Source organism: Harmonia axyridis, chromosome 4 (genome assembly GCF_914767665.1).
Source record: "Harmonia axyridis chromosome 4, icHarAxyr1.1, whole genome shotgun sequence".
Lineage (NCBI taxonomy): Eukaryota > Metazoa > Arthropoda > Insecta > Coleoptera > Coccinellidae > Harmonia > Harmonia axyridis.
Window position 1 is genome coordinate 43,839,222 of NC_059504.1, and position 22,600 is coordinate 43,861,821.

At 34.6% G+C, this 22,600-nt stretch overlaps 1 protein-coding gene across 6 annotated transcripts in view; it reads right to left on the minus strand.

Moving 5' to 3' along the window:
• Nucleotides 1-17,838, minus strand: part of LOC123678536 (glycoprotein 3-alpha-L-fucosyltransferase A) — a 35,348-nt gene extending 17,510 nt beyond the window's left edge. The window contains exon 1 of one of the 6 annotated variants that reach the window (XM_045615610.1): nt 17,632-17,838. The gene's annotated coding sequence lies outside the window, so the exon portion shown is untranslated. Of the gene's footprint in view, nt 1-1,809; nt 1,953-1,978; nt 2,041-5,315; nt 5,452-6,481; nt 6,608-17,530 lie in introns of those variants that run through there. The other 5 variants (XM_045615612.1, XM_045615613.1, XM_045615611.1 and 2 more) reach the window with 5 other exon arrangements.
• Nucleotides 17,839-22,600: the final 4,762 nt, after the last annotated feature.

The window sequence follows — 22,600 nt, forward strand, 5'->3', positions numbered from 1 at the left end:
GTTGTAACTGTAAGAGTAGCTCTGGAAAATTGTCTTTCAACGGGAGCTGAAGATGCTGGCGTTGATAAAAAATTCTTGGCCAAGTTTGAAAAGATATTTCTGAAACTACCAATAGATTTCATAGAAATGTGAGAAATCTACTGATGAAGTCACACTGACAAATGCTTCGGTCTCTCGGCGCTAGAGGAATCCCCTTATTTAGTTTTAGCGCGCACGAGATTGCAGTAATATATGCCGAGCGACTAGTACATATCAAGCTCAAGTATTATCAAGTAGCTCGAAATCAAGTCAAGCAATAAATATATAAAACCAAGTCAAGTCAAACTCAAGTATGTAATTTCTCACGAGCTTGATTTTCTAGTCAAGTAGTTGGTTAAAATGTCAAGCTGCTTGGCTTAATGAATCCCAATCTACAGTAGTTCTAATGTACGAATGTGCACTATACAGGGTGTTCCACCATTGACGCGACGTTTTATCACGGTTAGGCTTCATAAGAGCTACATTCTCAAATTGTTCGGAATTTTATTGTACCAAAAAAGTGTTAATGACCAAACATATGTTTTTTCTTATGGAACTCCCTGTTCCTTATTGAATTATCAGATTGCATGTAAATGAATAAACCTAATTTTGTTCGAAGTTTCATATACTTAAAACTTAAACTTCTTAAAACCGTTTTAATATATTTCATTTTGCAGCAATTGAAAAGTCTTTTGAAAATCCTATAGGCTCCGAAAAGAATGAATTAATTTAAAGGAGAAACAGTGTATATCCGAAAAATCTGAAAGTTTTATGGAAATATTCATCCAATTCTTCATAAATATTGCACATGGACAAGTCAGAGCTTAAATTCTTATAAAATCACTGAAAGCTGAAGATCCTACGTAATCACAACCACACAATCTGTTACAAGGCAGAAACACATACATTCACGAACCCAAAAGTGGTTCAAGCTAGTCTGATATGCATTTGGCGAGCGAAAATTTTGAAATCGGAGACCAAAAATTTTGTTATGCCGAAAATGATCACAAATCCTCCTCCTACCATCGGTATGGACTCGAAAGCAATTTTCACTTACATCTCGTCTGATTGACAAGAAGAGATTCATCGATAAATATGGTGTTACCAATCATCGGGCCAATCATATATTAACAACTGGACAATAAGACCTTAACCTATTAATTCATTTATTTACTTTACTAATTCCAGGAGAAAAAACTATGTGACGGTAGTAAATTACAACAAATCACTTGTTTTTTTTTTTCAAATTTAATTAGTGCTTTTTAGTTTCTAAAAATGACAACATTGTGATCGAAAATATCGAGAAATTGGGAAAACATGTAACACCATCTTGGAAACGAAGTATTTTCAAACAAAGGCCTACAGGACTACTCTGCCTCAGAGATTAATATTTTAAATTTGTAGGAAATGTTTATGAAGCACCTTATAGGTATATTAATTACAAAAGGTTACCAGACTGATCAGGATATTCAATGATGTAGGAAATAATTAATCAACATGTGCAAATTATCCTTATTTTCTTCAAAATTCGCTTGTTAATTTTCAAAGAATGCCATTCTTATAATAAAAAATGGTTCAACGCGCTAAAATAACTTAACAGTACAAATTTTCATTCATGTGATCGCTAAATGAATTCAACGTCAAGACGCTGCCTTTAGAGTATGTTAATAAATAGTTTCACTATCTTATTTGTTAATAGATAAATAGATATCGTGAAAAATTTTCTATTGGATATATTTTTAAAAAATAACATGAATCTTTATTAAGGTGAGCTATAAGCGTAATACTCACAATTTATTTTAGGCATCTCCAAACATATACACAACAAGAAAAGAAAAATAGGAAATCTGCTCCTCTCAAACAGAAATGGGCATATCGATAGGATATCCCATGTATTTGCACATGTTAACTGCACAAGATAAACAACCGGCGCATTAAGTCTTATCAGAAATTATATTACCTGGGGAAATTGCAACACACATAGATATCTTCCTCTGAGTGAACAGTGATTTGCTTTTTGTAACCTCTGTACAAATAATATATGAGATATTTTCTATCGATTTCATATAGGCGATAAATCGATACGCCCTCTACATTTTTCAGCGAATCAAATTTTTAGGAACAATCGCAATAGCAAGTTCCATAGAATGCAGTGGTCTTTTTCAAAGTATCTAGTGATGCAGAGATGAATAACAATAGGAATTTTGTTTATCGCCCATTAAACTGGACTGAAAATTTGGCACGAATGTAAATTAGTTATTTTAACTCACGGAATATTCGGTGATATTTAAGATAATGGTTTATTATTTCCTATTATCTTAACCATAAAAGGCCGATTGTAGTAATAAAAATAGTTGTCACTAGACAATTCCTACATGTGGGTGACTTCTCAGATACAGTATATATTATTTCCGAAGCTATTCCAGCATTCGCATGTTTCACGTTCAAAATCGAATATTCAAGAATTCTGAACTTCGGACTTTTTCTGTCTAAAAACATCTATTTAAAACCATTCTAAAGGGTATTTTTTTAGAGCTATGGAACTTCAAATTGCAATAAAACAACGATCTATTATTCGATTGACATGAATTTTATTTATCCGCAAGATAATCTTGTGGCATTACATTTTAAATATGATTTCTGGCATATGACCGCCACGGCTGGCTCGGATGTAGTCCGATCTGGACGTCCAATTTTCGATGACTTTTTCCAACATATGTAGCCGTATATCGGCAATAACACGGCGAATGTTGTCTTCCAAATGGTCAAGGGTTTGTGGCTTATCCGCATAGACCAATGACTTTACATAGACCCACAGAAAGTAGTCTAGCGGTGTTAAATCACAAGATCTTGGAGGTCAATTCACAGGTCCAAAACGTGATATTAGGCGGTCACCAAACGTGTCTTTCAATAAATCGATTGTGGCACGAGCTGTGTGACATGTTTCGCCGTCTTGTTGGAACCACAGCTCCTGGACATCATGGTTGTTCAATTCAGGAATAAAAAAGTTAGTAATCATGGCTCTATACCGATCACCATTGACTGTAACGTTCTGGCCATCATCGTTTTTGAAGAAGTACGGACCAATGATTCCACCAGCCCATAAAGCGCACCAAACAGTCAGTTTTTCTGGATGTAACGGTGTTTCGACATACACTTGAGGATTAGCTTCACTCAAAATGCGGCAGTTTTGTTTGTTGACATAGCCATTCAACCAGAAGTACGCTTCATCGCTAAACAAAATAAAATGGACGTAGTGCGCGATACGTATTCCGCACAGAACCATTATTTTCGTCATTTTCGAAATAAAATTGCACTCTTTACAAGTGTTGTTCAGCCGTGAGTCTATTCATGATGAATTGCCAAACCAAACTGAGAATAAATCAATTGACAGCTGTTAAATCGGTCGCCATCTTGAACAGTAATGCCAACTTAAAGTAATATACCTCGAAAAAAACACCTGTTATTAGGCCAATTGAAAAGTCCCTATGATCCATAAGATTTTTAGTTAGTATCAACCTTCAAACGATACTTGCCAAAATTTGACTGCAGTCCAACCATTAGTTTGTGAGATATTGCGTTGTGAGTGTAGCTACTTTTGTTATTTGAAAAAAAAGATGGAGGAAAAATAATTTCATGTGCTGATAAAATATTGCTTTTTGAAGCGAAAAAATACAGTTGAAGCAGAATCTTGGCTTGATGGAGAGTTTCCAGGGTCTGCACCAGGAAAATCAACCATCATTGATTGGTATGCTAAGTTTGAACGTGGTGAAATGAAAACCGAAGACGGCGAACGTAGTGGACGCCCAAAAGAGGCTGTCACCGATGAAAAAATCGAAAAAGTTCACAAAATTATTTTGATTGACCGTAAAGTCAAGTTGATCGAGATATCAGACATTGTGAAGATATCATCTGAACTTGTACATCATATCATTCACGAATATTTGTACATGAGAAAGCTGTGTGCGAAATGGGTGGCGCGCACGAGCTCACAATCGATCAAAAGCAACAACGTGTCAATGATTCTGAGCAGTGTTTGCAGCTGTTTAAGTGCAATAAAACTGAATTTTTGCGTCGATATGTGACAATATATGAAACATGGCTCCATCATTTCACTTCAGTGTTCAATCGACAGTCAGCTGAGTGGACTGCACACGATGAACCGAATCCAAAGCGAGGAATCAGTATTCTGGGATGCGTAACGTATGTATTGAACAACCATGATGTCCAGGAGCTGTGGTTCCAACAAGACGGCGCAACATGTCACACAGCTCGTGCCACAATCGATTTATTGAAAGACACGTTTGGTGACCGCCTAATTTCACGTTTTGGACCTGTGAATTGGCCTCCAAGATCTTGTGATTTAACCCCGCTAGACTACTTTCTGTGGGGCTATGTAAAGTCATTGGTCTATGCAGATAAGCCACAAACCCTTGACCATTTGGAAGACAACATTCGCCGTGTTATTGCCGATATACGGCCACAAATGTTGGAAAAAGTCATCGAAAATTGGACGTCCAGATTGGACTACATCCGAGCCAGCCGTGGCGGTCATATGCCAGAAATCATATTTGAAATTTTATGCCACAAGATTATCTTGCGGACAAATAAAATTCATATCAATCGAATGATCCATCGTTGTTTTATTGCAATTTAAAGTTCTATAGCTCTAAAAAAACACCCTTTATATTGACCGTGGCTCACCCTATATATATATATATATATAGGTGTATATGAGTTGTAATTAATGAACCACAGGCATAAGTAGTACAGAATTTGGGTCGACATTATAAATGCAATACAACAAATTCTTATTCGTTATTATGATAACATCATGTTGGGATTGTGCAATGAGTGAGACGATGATAAATATCATTATTATCACATTGTATCACTAATTCGTATGGGTTCCCATAAATTCTTTACATAATCAGATAAGCGTTTAGGTATTTTAAATAATTGAGGTATTGTACAGGATTTGAGAAATAATATCCCTTTAGTAAAATTGGCTGCACATTCAAAATATGACAATTAGTTCTAGAGCTAATCATCTTTCGTTGCTACATTTTATAGGAATTAACGCAATAGAAAATTCTGAAATATAGGTTGTGAATGTGCGAAATACGCTATGCTTGATTTATTTCAAGAATCTAGTCGAAGGCATTTTTGAATTGCAAATCTGCACTTATTCGTATTGAATACAATACTGAATTTTCAATTAACGATTAAATATACGTTGTACGAGTATATTCAAATAATCCAATTGTTAAAGTACTTATTTTGTGGGAGATACATACCTGGTCACTTAAATTCACAGTTGGCTACCAAAATAAAAACGTTAATAATACTCGAAAACCTCCTTTTAACGTAGGTACCTATATCTCAATAATTATTCCAAGGTACCTACTTTATCAACAAAATTATATAGCCAACTGTCGCGGTTCTTATCAGAAAACAAGGAAAAAGCAAAAAAGAGTCGCTATTCATTTGACCACATCCCTTTCTTGACGAAATAGCACTAGTTTTCATCGAAGTTATGAAAAGTGATGAGATCATTTGTTATTGTATTCATATAAATATTAACAACGAGTGGCAGAAAAACGTAAGTATGATGATAGCATACTAAATAACTACATGTTTCATTTATTTTAGGCTCCAATTTGGAAGCTCTATCTTCGATCTTCGATCGAGATAAAAAATTCAGCATATTCCAAGAAGGATTATCATTTTCTATGACTCAAGCGATATCAAAACATTTCGGAAAATACTATAAATAAATATTATGTTATAGGTTCACGCAGAGTTATTCAAAATTTCCAATTGCATTAATGTGCAATTTTTCTAGTTCCAACATTTCCTCTTTTCAATGAGTTCAATTAATTATAATTCTTCAATGAAACTTTTTTTTAATTTTATCCCGTAATTTTTTGCATATAATTTCATTAAATCTACGCAGAAAGGATCAATGCAGTAAACCATTCCATACATTTAGCCCGCACCGCATAGTTCTCAAGAAATTGTGGTTGACAGATCTCTAACCACCTGAAGATGCTTTTATAGAGCAATAACTTGTTAAATGATAATTTGAAATATATTCCAGTTAGAATCATCTCATTCATTAAGTATATTTTTTATGTTGAGCAGCATTGATTTCTTCATTTACGTACTTGTTCTATCACACCCTAACTAAAAAATTGAAAAATGATTTTCATTATTATTTTTTTTTTCAGTTGAACTGAGATTTTTCAGTTTTTTTTTGTAATAAATATTAAATAATTGTATAAGATTCAGAACTTTTTATCGTCGCGCATATTTCAAATCATTGAAAGAAAATATTTCTCAGAATTACCAAGGATACAAGCGTAAACTACAGTTGAAACAACAACCTTCAATCAAAATGAAGAGCATGAAATTGAGTTTATTTCATGGTCAGATCTCCTACATAGTAAATTAATTGGATTACCTGAATAATCATTTTCGTTAAAAGCAGGAATAGAATCAAGAGATAGGTACATAACCAAAATTGAATGAATGAAATGAAGCGCCTATAACCACTAAGTGAACTATGAACAATTCAGATAATTGTATTGAAATAGATGAATATATCTCCATTTTGTTTGTTGAAGTTTCGATAGATTATCAGATATCGAATAATTAGGTAACGATGATATTCTATTGTATATTTGGAACATGAACGGATAAATTGCGATCCTATACTGAAATATAAATTGTCGGAATCACTTTCACAACGAAGTTTAAAAAATCTGGATCATCTTGAATCACCAACAATGATAAGTGAGTACTAAACTAATTCGATATTTCTTTTATAGATGTTGAAATAAAATTTATATGGTTTGAAAAACATCTCTCCAGAATATTTATAAGAACTTTCGCTTATCATTTTCTTTTGCATGAAATATCGCAACTCATAAAGAACAATCTATGAATAAACATTAGGAACTCAAAAGAATTTGAAATCTCAGTTATTCATTGAAAATAAAAATAATCCATATCTATTTCCACAAACATTATACAGGATGTAGTTCATCATTGCTCCATTGCGATTAAGCGCTGAAATTTTCGAATTTTTTTCGATCTATTTATTCTCAAATTTTTCGAAAATACACAGGGTTTGGCAAACATCTGTTTTTTCTTATGGAACCTTGTTTTTTATCGAATTTTCAGATTGCATGGTGTTTAAGCCCTTTTGAAGTTATTATAATGTTTAGTTTTGGCAACGTCGCGGATTCTGGGAAATCGAGACGTATGTTTTGTTAGATTAAAAAAGTAAGATGTATCGGTTCATCGGCGGTCGGAAAGAATAGTTAAAGGTTGTTAGTATAAAGTTTTCGGTGTTAATCAAAACTGTTTTGATTATATTCACGGACATTTTAAATATATTAGGATTACAGTTCATTAGAAGGTCAGTTTGCATTGTATAAGTCCCATTTTGTTCAATTTCAATCCTTATACCCTGTTCCCTTACATCCTTATACAGTGCGGTGCTGTGTGGAAGCAAGAGAGCAGTTTATATTGGTAAGACAATTTATAACATCATTTTATTGGTTCAAATATAGGGAAAATGCAACATTTTTTGGTCCTTCGAGCCGGATTTTTTGAACTTTAATTCAAGTTTCGGTTACATTTATTTTAGTTTCAATCGGTATACAGAGTTTCGGAACTCATTTTCATTTCATTCCTAATTGTATTTGGAAATATTAATTCAGTTTATTTTGTTCGTTCATACGGTATTGAGCGAAGTAAAAACGTGCGGTAGTTTTTGTATTTTTTCAGCTGTTATCAAATACGATTCGAGTCCCAGAGTAAGCCTTGTTGCCAAGCGTACACAAAAGTATTCAATTCACAGTTTAGACTCGCGGGGTTAGTTTTCGAGTATTCTGCGCACTTGACTTTCAACACAATGGGTGGAACGTCAACTGAACGGAAAATTAAGATGCTTATTGCTAAGAAAGAATCTTTATTTTCGATACTGCAGAATTTATTGGATTTGTCAAAATCATTAACAAGTGAAGTAGCTAAAACTAAATTTTTAACAATGGTCAGTTCAATCAATTCAACAAAGAATGACCTACTGAAAATAATAGACGATATAACAGAGCTCAGTTTTGAAATTAATGATGAGTTCGAACCAGACTTCAATATATTTAGAACCATTGATGAAATGTGTTGTCACATTCAATTTTCAGCGGCTAAATTGGAACGAGAACAAATTCAGAAAGATGTTTCTTCGGTTAATGTTGAACCTCAGGGAAGTTTGATACGTAATCTTCCTACACTACCGAGGATTGAATTGCCGGAATTTTCGGGAAATATTAGAGAATGGGAAACATTTTATTCAATATTCAAGAGTTTGATACATGAAAATAAATTAATTACGGATACTGATAAAGTTAATTATTTAGTAGGTCGTTTGAAAGGATCTGCGTTGACTATTTGTTCTTCGTTAGCTCCTACTGGAGAAAATTATGAAATCATTTGGAATTCGCTTGTGGAAAAATATCAGGATAAGCGCGCTCTTGCAACTAATTATCTACGCCAAATTTTAGAGTTCAAATCGATACAGGGTGAGTCATCTAAGGGTCTCAATATATTTTTGGAAAAATTTGATTGTGCGGTACAGGCTTTGAAAAAGCTTAAATTAGATGATATGTCGGACTTCATTTTAATGCATCAGGCCCTTTCTAAGCTTGATTCTGATACGGTGAGATCGTTTGAAATGACTATTAGGGGTAATGGAATACCTACCTATGAAAATGTGATTAAGTTTGTGAAGGAACAATCGAAAATTTTGGCTCTAAATCAGCAATCAACCACTAGTAGAGGTGATAGCTATAAAACTCGTGATTCGAAATCCTTTTTTGTATATCAAAATAATTCTTGCGTAGGAATGGATCGGTCGAATATATGTATTTTTTGTAATCGGAAAAATCATTCGTTGAGTAGATGTGATAAATTTAAACAACTGTCGCCTTCTAAACGATATGCTATAGTGCGGGATAACAACTGGTGCTATAATTGCTTATCGCCAAATCACGGGGTAAGAGACTGTCCTTCAGACAAATTATGTTCAGAGTGTTCCAGAAAACACCACTTCCTATTACATTTGGGACGTATACAGGGTGAACTGGAAAAATATCAAAATTCGAAATCGGATTCGAATACAAATACGTTGGTTTCAACAAATAACAATTTTTGTGCTACTGCTTTGGGTGATCGGAATACTCATACGGTTTTATTGTCTACGGTTGTGGTAAATGTTTTAAACGGTTCGGGTGGTTTGAAAACAGCTAGGTTTTTGGTAGATAGTGGCAGTCAGGTTAACTTACTTACTTATAGGTGTTGTAAGAAATTAGGATTGAAATTTTCACAATGTTCAACGTCAATTCATGGGGTTGGATCTAATTTAAATTCAATCAAAGGTGTTACAAGTATTATTGTTTCGTCTAGGTATGATTTTACTAAGAAATATTCTATTGAGGCATTTTTAGTAGATAAAATTACGGATAAACTTCCAATAGCCAAAATTGATCGCGGTGTTTTAAAGAATTTTGGAAATATACAATTGGCAGATGAAGAATTTGACGAACCGGCTGAAGTTGATGGTATTTTGGGGGCGGATCTTTTCGCGATTATTGTGGGTAATTCGGTACCCTCAGCATCGGGATCTCCAGTGGCGGTACAAACGGTATTTGGTCATATGATTATGGGAAAGGTTCGTAAGTTAGAGTCAAAGGGGGAGTTCGGTGTATTCATTAGTTTAAGGGAGGAGTGTCGGTTAAATGACTTGGTTAATAAATTTTGGGAGATGGAACAAGTTCCAAAGAATATTTTGCCGGACCCAGCAGAAGTAATATGCGAAAATTTGTTTTCTACATCTTTTAGTAGAGATTATGAGGGACGTTTCACGGTAGCGCTTCCTTTTAAGAATTCTCCGAATACTTTGGGTAATTCTAAGACAACGGCATTGATTCGGCTTTATTCATTAGAAAGAAGGTTGGCGAAATTTCCGGATTTTCGTGTGACTTATAATGAGATAATGAAAGAAGCAATTCAGTTAGGTTATATGCATTTGGTTGAGGATGAATATTTAAAAGATTCAGAACCTGCGTATTATATTCCTCATCATGCTATTGTTAAGCAATGTAGTTCGAGTACACCAATTCGTGTGGTTTTAGATGCTAGTACATCATCCGATAATGATGTTTCGTTGAACGACTTTTTACATGGTGGTCCAAAACTACAATCCGATATATTTTCTTTATTGCTGAATTTTAGGTTGTTTCGAATAGCGATTACAGCGGATATTCGACGAATGTATCATCAAATAAAATTAGTTGATTATCAATGGAGGTTTCAAAGATTGCTTTGGCGTTTCAGTCCTGATGATCCGGTTCGGGTATTTGAATTCAATCGTTTAGCATTTGGGGTAAAATCAAGTCCATATTTGGCTCTTCGTACTATAAAACAATTGATAAAAGAAAATGGATGTAGTTATCCTTTAGCAACGAAAATAGTTTCGACAGATGTTTACATAGATGATTTGGTTTGCAGCATTCCTTCGGAAGAGGAAGCATTTAATTTGTATTCACAATCAGTGTCATTATTCGCAGAAGGAAAATTCGAGTTAGTTAAGTGGTCTTCTAACTCTTTCGATCTATTGAAGTTAATTCCTAATGATCAACAACTTGTGGTTTCGGTAACATTTGGAGCGGAGACAAAAACTGGGTGTTATGTGTCTGTTCGGAATGTAGCGAATGAATCGTTTTATACAATGTTTTCGAGAGTTTCGTCGTGGATTTTTATTTTGCGGATTACGGTTTGGTTACTTAGATTTTTGAAGAAGCCTCCCAAGAGGAAATTTATTATAGCAGATGATTTGAAAGGGGCGGAGAAAGTATTGATAAAAATTGTTCAGAGTAAAGCATTCGGATCGGAAATAATGTTATTGAATTCAGAAAAAGAGATCTATGGAAAATTACGCAAATTGACTCCTTTCATCCAAGATGGAGTTCTCAGGGTGGGGGGGCGATTAGCAAATTCTTCTCTCAAGTTTACTAGCCAACACCCTATTCTACTTCCAGGCAAAGATCCTTTTACAGTTAAATTAATTCAATACTATCATAAAATAAATCTCCATACTGGTTCTTTTCTTTTAGAAGCGTTGTTGAGACAAAAATATTGGATAGTGGGTGGTCGTAATGTTATACGACAGCAAATACATGCCTGTAATCATTGTTTTAGGTTAAAGCCCAGAAATAATTATCCTCTGATGGCGAATTTGCCTGCTTCAAGGATGAATCCTACAAAAGTGTTTTCTCAAACGGGGGTAGATTACTTTGGACCGTTCGAAATATCACTCGGTAAAAATAGAAAGACTCAAGTATATAAGGGATATGTTTGTTTGTTTATATGTATGAGCGTAAAAGCAGTTCATTTGGAACTCGTCAGTTCATTATCTACGGATCATTTTTTGCAAGCCTTTAAACGGTTTATATCTCGAAGGGGTACTTGTAATGTTCTGTATTCAGATAGGGGCACTAACTTTGTGGGTGCTAAAAAAGTTCTTCGCGAAATTAATGAATTTATTAATTCGGATCAATTCATAACTTCTTTTCAAAATGAATTAGCTTTGAATGGTATTGAGTGGAAATTTAATACGGCCGGGGCACCCCACATGGGCGGTTTGTGGGAAAGCAACGTTAAATCGGCTAAGAATCTGATTTATAAGGTAATAGGTACTCAAATTCTAACTTTTGAAGAGTTCAGCACTCTTCTTACGCAGGTGGAAGCTTTATTGAATTCACGTCCTCTTTGTCGTCTGTCATCAGATTCAAGTGCACCGGAAGCATTAACACCTTCACATTTTTTGACAATGTCACCATTAAAATGTATTCCATCGCATGATTTGTCGGATATCAAGTTGAATAGGCTTGATCGTTTTCAACTGATTGACCGGATGGTTCAGGATTTCTGGAAGCGCTGGAAATTAGAGTATCTAACGACTTTACAAACTCGGGAGAAATGGCATTTGAAATGCTCAAATATTGAAGTTGGCACGGTTGTCATATTAAAATGTTAAAATTCGCCACCACTGCATTGGCCATTGGCGTTGGTCACAGAGGTCCATCCCGGAAAAGATGGTATAGTCCGTAATGTAACGCTGAAAACGAGTAAAGGTACCTATACACGACCTGTAGTAAAGGTATGTCCTTTACCGACCCAGTAGTCAGAAGAGTTGACTACTATATATATTTTTTTTTGGTAGGTTAATTTTTTGTTTCTTTTTTGGTGAATTTTGTTCTAAGAGGGGATGATTTTGACAAGTTCATTTATGAAAGGTATTTGATTTCAAAGTGTCTGAAATTGAGTTTTCAGGGCGGGGGGTATGTTTAAGCCCTTTTGAAGTTATTATAATGTTTAGTTTTGGCAACGTCGCGGATTCTGGGAAATCGAGACGTATGTTTTGTTAGATTAAAAAAGTAAGATGTATCGGTTCATCGGCGGTCGGAAAGAATAGTTAAAGGTTGTTAGTATAAAGTTTTCGGTGTTAATCAAAACGGTTTTGATTATATTCACGGACATTTTAAATATATTAGGATTACAGTTCATTAGAAGGTCAGTTTGCATTGTATAAGTCCCATTTTGTTCCATTTCAATCCTTATACCCTGTTCCCTTACATCCTTATACAGTGCGGTGCTGTGTGGAAGCAAGAGAGCAGTTTATATTGGTAAGACAATTTATAACATCATTTTATTGGTTCAAATATAGGGAAAATGCAACACATGGAATAAATGAACCCAATAACAAACGAAATTTTAAAACTTACTTCAGTTACTCTTTGCAAACACCTAATGACTACAAAATTATTGATTTATTCTAATGAGATTTTCAAAATGGATCCTAGAAGAATGAAGGTAAGTACATACCGACATTTTGATAATCATTGAGAACTCTACTGGGTGTACAAAATGTTCAAACGTTATGTTAATATCGGGCTTATTCCAAATAGCATAACTTGTATTTTATTTTCTATTAGGTAGCGAATTATTTTAAAGGCAAAAATCAACTGATCAAACACACAGTTAATTGTAAATTGTAAATCTACCTCCGAAAATACAACAGTGAAATATCTTATGCGGAAATATACCCCCTTAGAAGTAAACATTCCATTTTAGGGGGGAAAAATATAAAACATTCGAGATTGATTTGAATGAAAATTCAAAAAAAATTTCAAATACTTCAATATGAATAGAACTCCCTATTATTAAATATTTCATTGTTTCGGTATTTACTTGGAGTTCATTTTAAATTCATGAAGAAAAACATTATTCTACTTCCGCTATTTTTTATTTCAATGTCAATTGTTTTGTCATAGGACCATAATACTTCTTCAGGTGTGTATTAACACCGTTTTAAAATCATTATCCAGTAATACTCGCCTGAAGAAGTCATTGTATAACGAAACAATTGTCGTTGAAATTAAAAAAAGAGGACATGGAACATTGTTTTTATTCATAATTCCAAGAAAGGTATTCAAATCAGAAAAATATGGGCATCCAAATGACGCTTTGGAAATCGGAAAAACTCATAGAAACATCGGATGTTTTCTAACAGAAACGGATGAAAATTAAATGACTGAAAATTTGATTTGTGGAAATTGAAGTTTATAACTTTTTTTTAGAATGAAGAAAATTTCATATTTTTCGAAATCGGTATCGATCATATTGTTAGATAAAAGCACTAGGTATAGCAAAAAGTAAGTCAGATGCAGCATATCAACGCTCCATTTTCAATTCAAGAATCAAGTGAACAAACACACAGTTAATCAATTGTAAATCTACCCCCGAAAATACAATAGTGAAATTTCTCATGCGTAAATATACCCCTAAAAAGTAAACATTCCATTTGAGGATGGAAAAGAATGAAGCATTCAAGATAGATTAAGATCAAAATTCAAACAAAATTTCAAAAACATTAATATGAATAGAACTCCCCCTATGTTTATCAGAGACCATCAGCCTAAAAAGATATTAAATATTTTATTGTTTCGTTCTTACCTGAAGTTCATCTTGAATTCAAGAATAAAAACTTTATTTTACTTTCGCTATTTTTGATTTCAATGACAACTGTTTTGTCATACCATACTTCTTCAGGTGTGTATTCAAACCATTGAAAAATCATTATTCGGTAACACTCACCTGAAGAAGTCATTGTATAACGAAACAATTGTCGTTGAAATTGAAAATTGCGGACATGGAATATTATTTTTATTTAAAATAACAAGAAAGGTGTTAACATCAGAAAAATATGGGTATTCAAAATGACGCTATGGAAATCGGAAAAACTCGGAGAAACATCGGATGTTTTCTAACAGAAACGGATGAAAATTAAATGACTGAAGATTTAATTTGTGGAAATTGAAGTTTATAACTTTTTTTAGAATGAAGAAGATTTTATATTTTTCGAAATCGGTATCGATCATATTGCTAGATAAAAGCACTAGGTATTGCAAAAAGTTAGTCAGATGCAGCATATCAACGCTCCATTTTCAATTCAAGAATCAAGTGAACAAACACACAGTTAATCAATTGTATATCTACCCCGGAAAATGCAATAGTGAAATTTCTCATGCGTATATATACCCCCTAAAAAGTAAACATTCCATATGAGGGGGAAAAGTTTGAAGCATTCAAGATAGATTAAGATCAAAATTCAAACAAAATTTCAAAAACATCAATATGAATAGAACTCCCCTTATGTTTATCAGAGACCATCAGACTAAGAAGATATTAAATATTTTATTGTTTCGGTCTTTACCTGAAGTTCATCTTGAACTCAAGAATAAAAACTTTATTTTACTTTCGCTATTTTTGATTTCAATGACAACTGTTTTGTCATACCATACTTCTTCAGGTGTGTATTCAAACCATTGTAAAATCATTATTCGGTAAAACTCACCTGAAGAAGTCATTGTATAACGAAACAATTGTCGTTGAAATTGAAAATAGCGGACATGGAATATTATTTTTATTTAAAATAACAAGAAAGGTGTTAACATCAGAAAAATATGGGTATTCAAAATGACGCTGTGGAAATCGAAAAAATTCGGAGAAACATAATTTGTTTTCTAACAGAAACAGATGAAAATTAAATGACTGAAGATTTGGTTTGTGGAAATTGAAGTTTATAACTTTTTTTTAGAATGAAGAAAATTTTATATTTTTTTAAATCGGTATCGATCATATTGTTAGATAAAAGCACTAGGTATTGCAAAAAGTAAGTCAGATGCAGCATATCAACGGTCCATTTTCAATTCAAGAATCAAGTGAACAAACACACAGTTAATCAATTGTATATCTACCCCGGAAAATGCAATAGTGAAATTTCTCATGCGTATATATACCCCCTAAAAAGTAAACATTCCATATGAGGGGGAAAAGTTTGAAGCATTCAAGATAGATTAAGATCAAAATTCAAACAAATTTCAAAAACATTAATATGAATAGAACTCCCCCTATGTTCATCAGAGACCATCAGACTCAAAAGGTAATAAATATTTTATTGTTTCGGTCTTTACTTGAAGTTCATCTTGAATTCAAGAATAAAAACTTTGTTCTACTTTCTCTATTTTTGATTTCAATGACAACTGTTTTGTCACACAATACTTCTTCAGGTGTGCATTCAAACCATTGTAAAATCATTATTCGGCAATACTCACCTGAAGAAGTCATTGTATAACGAAACAATTGTCGTTGAAATTGAAAATAGCGGACATAGAATATTATTTTTATTTTGAATAACAAGAAAGGTGTTAACATCAGAAAAATATGGGTATTCAAAATGACGCTATGGAAATCGGAAAAACTCAAAGGAACATCTGAAATTTTTTAACAGAAACGGAAGAAAATTAAATCACTGAAGATTTGATTTGTGGAAATTGAAGCTTATAACTTTTTTTAGAATGAAGAAAATTTTATATTTTTCGAAATCGGTATCGATCATATTGTTAGATAAAAGCACTAGGTATTGCAAAAAGTTAGTCAGATGCAGCATATCAACGCTCCATTTTCAATTCAAGGATCAAGTGATCAAACACACAGTTAATCAATTGTATATCTACCCCCAAAAATACAATAGTGAAATTTCTCATGCGTATATATACCCCTAAAAAGTAAACATTCCATTTGAGGATGGAAAAGTATGAAGCATTCGAGATAGATTAAGATCAAAATTCAAACAAAATTTCAAAAACCTTAATATGAATAGAACTCCCCCTATGTTTACCAGAGACCATCAGATATTAAATATTTTATTGTTTCGGTCGTTACCTGAAGTACATCTTGAATTCAAGAATAAAAACTTTATTTTACTTTCGCTATTTTTGATTTCAATGACAACTGTTTTGTCATACCATACTTCTTCAGGTGTGCATTCAAACCATTGTAAAATCATTATTCGGTAATACTCACCTGAAGAAGTCATTGTATAACGAAACAATTGTCGTTGAAATTGAAAATAGCGGACATAGAATATTATTTTTATTTAAAATAACAAGAAAGGTGTTAACATCAGAAAAATATGGGTATTCAAAATGACGCTGTGGAAATCGGAAAAAACTCGGAGAAACATCGTTTGTTTTCTAACAGAAACGGAAGAAAATTGAAAGAAGAGACTGAAGATTTGTGAAAATCAAAGTTTATAACTAATTTATAAGAATGGAGAAAATTTTATATTTTTCGAAATCGATATCGATCATATTCTTAGATAAAAGCACTAGGTATTGGAAAAAGTAAGTCAGATGCAGCATATCAACACTCTATTTTCAATTCAAGAATCAAGTGATCAAACACACAGTTAATCAATTGTAAATCTACCCCCGAAAATACAATAGTGAAATTTCTCATGCGTAAATATACCCCTAAAAAGTAAACATTCCATTTGAGGATGGAAAAGAATGAAGCATTCAAGATAGATTAAGATCAAAATTCAAACAAAATTTCAAAAACATCAATATGAATAGAACCCTTCCTATGTTTATCAAAGACCATCAGCCTAAAAAGATATTAAATATTTTATTGTTTCGTTCTTACCTGAAGTTCATCTTGAATTCAAGAATAAAATTTTTATTTTACTTTCGCTATTTTTGATTTCAATAACAACTGTTTTGTCATACCATACTTCTTCAGGTGTGTATTCAAACCATTGTAAAATCATTATTCGGTAATACTCACCTGAAGAAGTCATTGTATAACGAAACAATTGTCGTTGAAATTGAAAATAGCGGACATAGAATATTATTTTCATTTAAAATAACAAGAAAGGTGTTAACATCAGAAAAATATGGGTATTCAAAATGACGCTATGGAAATCGGAAAAACTCGGAGAAACATCGTTTGTTTTCTAACAGAAACGGAAGAAAATTGAAAGAAGAGACTGAAGATTTGTGAAAATCAAAGTTCATAACTAATTTATAAGAATGGAGAAACATACCGGTTTCATGCATTGGTTTCTAATGTGTTACATCACTCTCTCTGTGCATGCTTGCAAATGATATTTATTTGACAGAATTGCAAACTCCCGGGGTGACTCACCTATTGAAAGGGGTGTCAGACGACCGCATCATTCCAGGCTGCACTGCCGCCTTCCAGAGCATCTTTCCCTTTCGGTGGCCGGTCGGAAAATCCATATAGAAAATCCGACAGTGCGCAGTTGCCGTGGAACTCGTGTCTTCCAGGCCTAAGCAGTCATCTAAAATACGATACTGAGGGGCGTTCTGATGTTTCCTTTATTATCGTCATATTACTATTCATGAAGATAGCGGGATTGAGTTATATCTACTGGGTGTTAGTGTACGGAGGGTTGGAATTTATTGTTAAACAGTGAATGATAGACTTTTTGAGTTTTTGCCGTAAGGTTGTACCAGGAACTTCAAAGAGGCAGATTTCAGATCATTCAAATGATTTCAAATCTACACTGCGCAAAAAAATTAACGCACATTCTGAAAATCTCAATTTTAATGAAAGTTAACTCTACATTGACTTTATAACTTATTCTTTATGTTCTCTCGGGAAGGTTTTGAACGGAACAAAACACATTAAATGGAAGAAAAATTCAGGATTTCACCGAATCTTATGTGAAAGAAGAGAAATAAACAATTTTCAAAATACTGGAATGCTGATAAGTGATTTAATACTTGGTCTTTCCACCCCTTGCGTTAATTTCAGCTCGGCAACGACGGTTCATACTCAGAATGAGTGATCTTAAAATGTTCTGATCTAATCCTTCCCAGATTTCTCTGAGTTGGATTCCTCTTGCCGCGACACGAGGCTTCAAATCATATTCTCTGAGGCGATTTATTCTTGTCTGAGTTCTAATTTGCACCCCATGAGTTTGCTCAAGCTGATTTTGAAGGAGGCGAGCGGTTGCAAACCGTTGTCTCAACGAAGAAACTCTCAAGTAACGTTCTTGAATGGCAGTTGTTACCCGTGGTCTACCCTGTCCTGGTCTTCGGACATTCATACCTGTCTCCCTGAATCGCTGCAACATTCTGGACACTCTTGTATGGGAAACTCCAAACCTTTCTGCAATTCTTGTGTATGTGCACCCTTCTTCTCGCAATACTACCGCTTGGGCACATTCCTCTTGGGTCAAATTGCGTGTTTCGCGTTGCATAGCGATCGAGTGTAGAAAATCAAACGAAAGAAAAACTATTGATCACTAGAATTGATCGAGAACAACTGATTTCAGAATGGAGCCAATACATTCAAAATCTGATAATCTCATCTTTTTTTATTCCTGCTGGGAAAAAACATCTGTATTGAAGAAAAACGTTGAAAGTGGATAACATATGCATGCATAATTCTGATAAAAATAATTATCATTGAGAACACCTTCAGTTGTAGAATAAATTTGAGATTTCCATAATGTGCGTTAATTTTTTTGCGCAGTGTAGTTTCCATTCCAAAAATTGTTGAAATTATCAACCCCTTTCGGAATCAAATATTTTAAGAAAATTTCAATGGTTACGTGATTCACCGCGATGGCCTATTAGACGTTTATGGAAAACTAATCATAATTTTGTGCTGAAAATTTGCATGTTGGGGTTTGAAACAATGATCTTTCTCCCTTGAATATATTCAGATCTCTACAACTTCCGGTTATACCGGAAACATACAACTACTTCCTTATTTCGAATAGCCCACCCAGTATATTATTGCATCATTAGATAGCTTTTTTTATGACCATTTCGGCAATATGCCATACCTTGGGTAAAAACTCAACGGTTCATGAGTTAATGGGATGCTTATAAAAAAAATGGTGGCGATGAGGACTTACATATTTTTGGATATCTCGCTCATTGAAAGCTTTTTTCGAAATTTATTTTTCTTTTTCGATTCTGCAAATATGTAGTATTATAAATTATAAGATTGTTTGCGGTTTGGATCAAAAATGTACAAGATGTTTATAAGATCATGAACTTGGACAACTCAAATTCATCAAAAGTCAAGATTTTCAAATTTGATCCTATATTTTTGATTATTCCAGTCGACTCTACGTACAAAAATAGTGGGGGTTTCTTGAGCAAACCCTATACCTAAAATTAGTACTCTAAGAGTTATCGATGAAGAACCTTAAATGAGGAAAAACCGCAATTCCTCACTGTGTGGAGTAGACTTTGACTTCCGGAAAACACAGAATTAAACTAAAATCGATGTTCGGATAGCTAAATTCCACATTTCATGAATTATAATTAATTCTAATGATTTCAGCTGAATTCATATCAATTGGACTTCAAAGTTCACGGATCATCTTTTCAAAACAAACTATTGGGTGTACAACCTTCCTTCCGCCATTTTGCAATAGATGGTAGTCGAAATAAATAGATCATAGATGTTTTTAATTTTCTGCTTTAATATAGAGAAATCTGCGGCTGAGGCACATCGAATGCTCTCAAATACCTATGGTGAGGCCGCTTTTATTGAAAGAACGTACCGAGAGTGGCAGGATCATTGGGAGTGACGCAAGAAGCGATTTCATAACACCTGGAAGTAATGGAAATGATTTAGAAACAAGGAAATTGGGTGCCGTGAAAATTTAAGCCAAGAGATGTTGAACTGCTGTTGTTTGCTTGTGAACAGCTACTTACAAGGCAAAAACGAAAGAGATTTCTGCTTCACATTGTGACTGGAGACGAAAAATGGTTTCATTACGATAATCCCAAGCAAAGAAAATCATGGGGATATCCCGGCCATGTTTCTACGCCGACGGCCAAACCGAATATTCACGGTTCCAAGGTCATACTCAGTATTTGGTGGTACCGAGACAGCTTCAGGAGCTTTCTGGTGTAAGTAGGTGAAATCTTCACGAATTTCTTTGCCTGAGCAAGTCTAGGAGTGTTAGTCCAGTGGATTGTCCTACTGTTCAACTCCCATAGCTGGACCGCAGCTTTGTATTGGTCTTTTCCTATCCTACAGAAAGGCTCAGGTCCAGCAGGTCTTAACCTTGATGCACTTTTTGCAAGCTCATCCGCTCTCTCATTTCCTTCAACCCCAAAGTGCCCTGTTACCCATAGTAGAGTCACCTTATTTCCTCTGGCCAGTTGCTTTATGGTGTTACGGCACTCCCAAGTCAGCAGAGACCCCTGACAGCACGATTCCAGGGATCTCAGCGTGGTTTGGCTGTCCGTGGTGATGTAGATATGCGCCCCTTTGAGGTTCATTTTGAGACACTCCTGGGCGCAAAAATTTCACGTCTTGGACCTGTGAATTGGCCTCCAAGATCTTGTGATTTAACACCGCTAGACTACTTTCTGTGGGGCTATGTAAAGTCATTGGTCTATGCGGATAAGCCACAAACCCTTGACCATTTGGAAGACAACATTCGCCGTGTTATTGCCGATATACGGCCACCAATGTTGGAAAAAGTCATCGAAAATTGGACGTCCAGATTGGACTACATCCGAGCCAGCCGTGGCGGTCATATGCCAGAAATCATATTTAAAATGTAATGCCACAAGATTATCTTGTGGATAAATAAAATTCCTCGTTGTTTTATTACAATTTAAAGTTCTATAGCTCTAAAAAAACACCCCCTTACTACCAAAATAACATATCAAGGCACAAGACACCAAATGGAGGAAAGCGGCACCACCAGAAGATCGTTTATCAGTATAACATTTCCATTTTTCTGTTCTGCGATGATTTTATCTCTGTCTAAAACTCTATTTCGAAGGTCATCCTCAGCGGGATGGTAAAAAAATTGAAACATTCGATTTTCAGAAGCCTCTGTTGAAGCGAATTTTTCACCAGCAAAATTGTTCGCCATGGACAGGAACAGATGGTAACCACTTGGTGTCAGGTCCGGACTATAAGGTGGATGCATAAAAACCTCCCAACCAAGCTCCTGGAGCTTCTGGCGAGTCACTAACAATGTGTGTGGCCTGACATTGTCCAGATGGAATACAATTCCTCTCCTATTGTCCGAACCTGGCCGCTTCTGAGCGATTGCTTCCTTCAGACCATCCAATTTTTGACAGTATAGTTTCGAGTTAATAGTTATGGCGTTGGGGAGCAGCTGATAGTAGATAATTTAGTGCCAATCCCACCAAACACACAGCAAAATCTTCCTGGCAGTCAATCCTAGCTTGCCGTTTCCGCCAGCTCATCGCGTTTTAACCACGACCGTTTTCGCTTGACGTTGTCGTAATTGATTCAATTTTTATAACCAGTCACCAACAGCTCCAAAAATGGGTCGATTTTGTTGCGATTCAGCAGCGACTTGCAGATGGAAATTCGATCCATGAGGTTTTTTCGTTAACTCGTGTGGTTCCATACATCGAGCTTTTTCGAGAGACCATCCTTATGCAAATGGTTCCAAACAGTTTTTTGTGCAATACTCTCGGGCAATCGAAACAGTGCTTACATGTCGGTCGCACTAGATAATGTCCATGATTTTATCAACATTTTCAACAATTGGCCTTCCAGTGCGTGATGCATCTTCGACATCAAAATTACCGGAACGGAATAGACGAAACCAAAATTGCGTGCGATTGGCTGTTACAGTGTCAGGACCATTATTACATTTTCAGCCGCCTGGCTTGCATTTTCGCCTTTATCGAAGAAAAACTTTAAAATATAACGTATTTTTTCTTTGATAGTGTCCATCTTTACGCACACTCAAACTGAATTGAGTCGACTAATCACAAAACTGTCAGAAAAGTTTTTGTAGTACGAAATCTCACCTTTCTAACTCCATGTTGTGGGACTCGATCGGACTTATGCAACGCGAGATACAGATAACTAAAGCCATCTATTGGAAAAATACACCCAATATTTAAGAGTATGTGTTTAATTAAGCCGGCAAATGGATCGCGAGATAGAAAATAGCATTTGCTCATCTAGCCTTAGTTCTCCGTTCCATAACAAAAATATTTATTCAGATGTGTAATAACACAAAACAGCAATTATTGAGGAGAATAGAGATGGAATCTCTAACATGTGTTCAACATCAGTTCTTATTGTAATATGAATTAAAATAATTTGTGGAATAAAAATAATATTT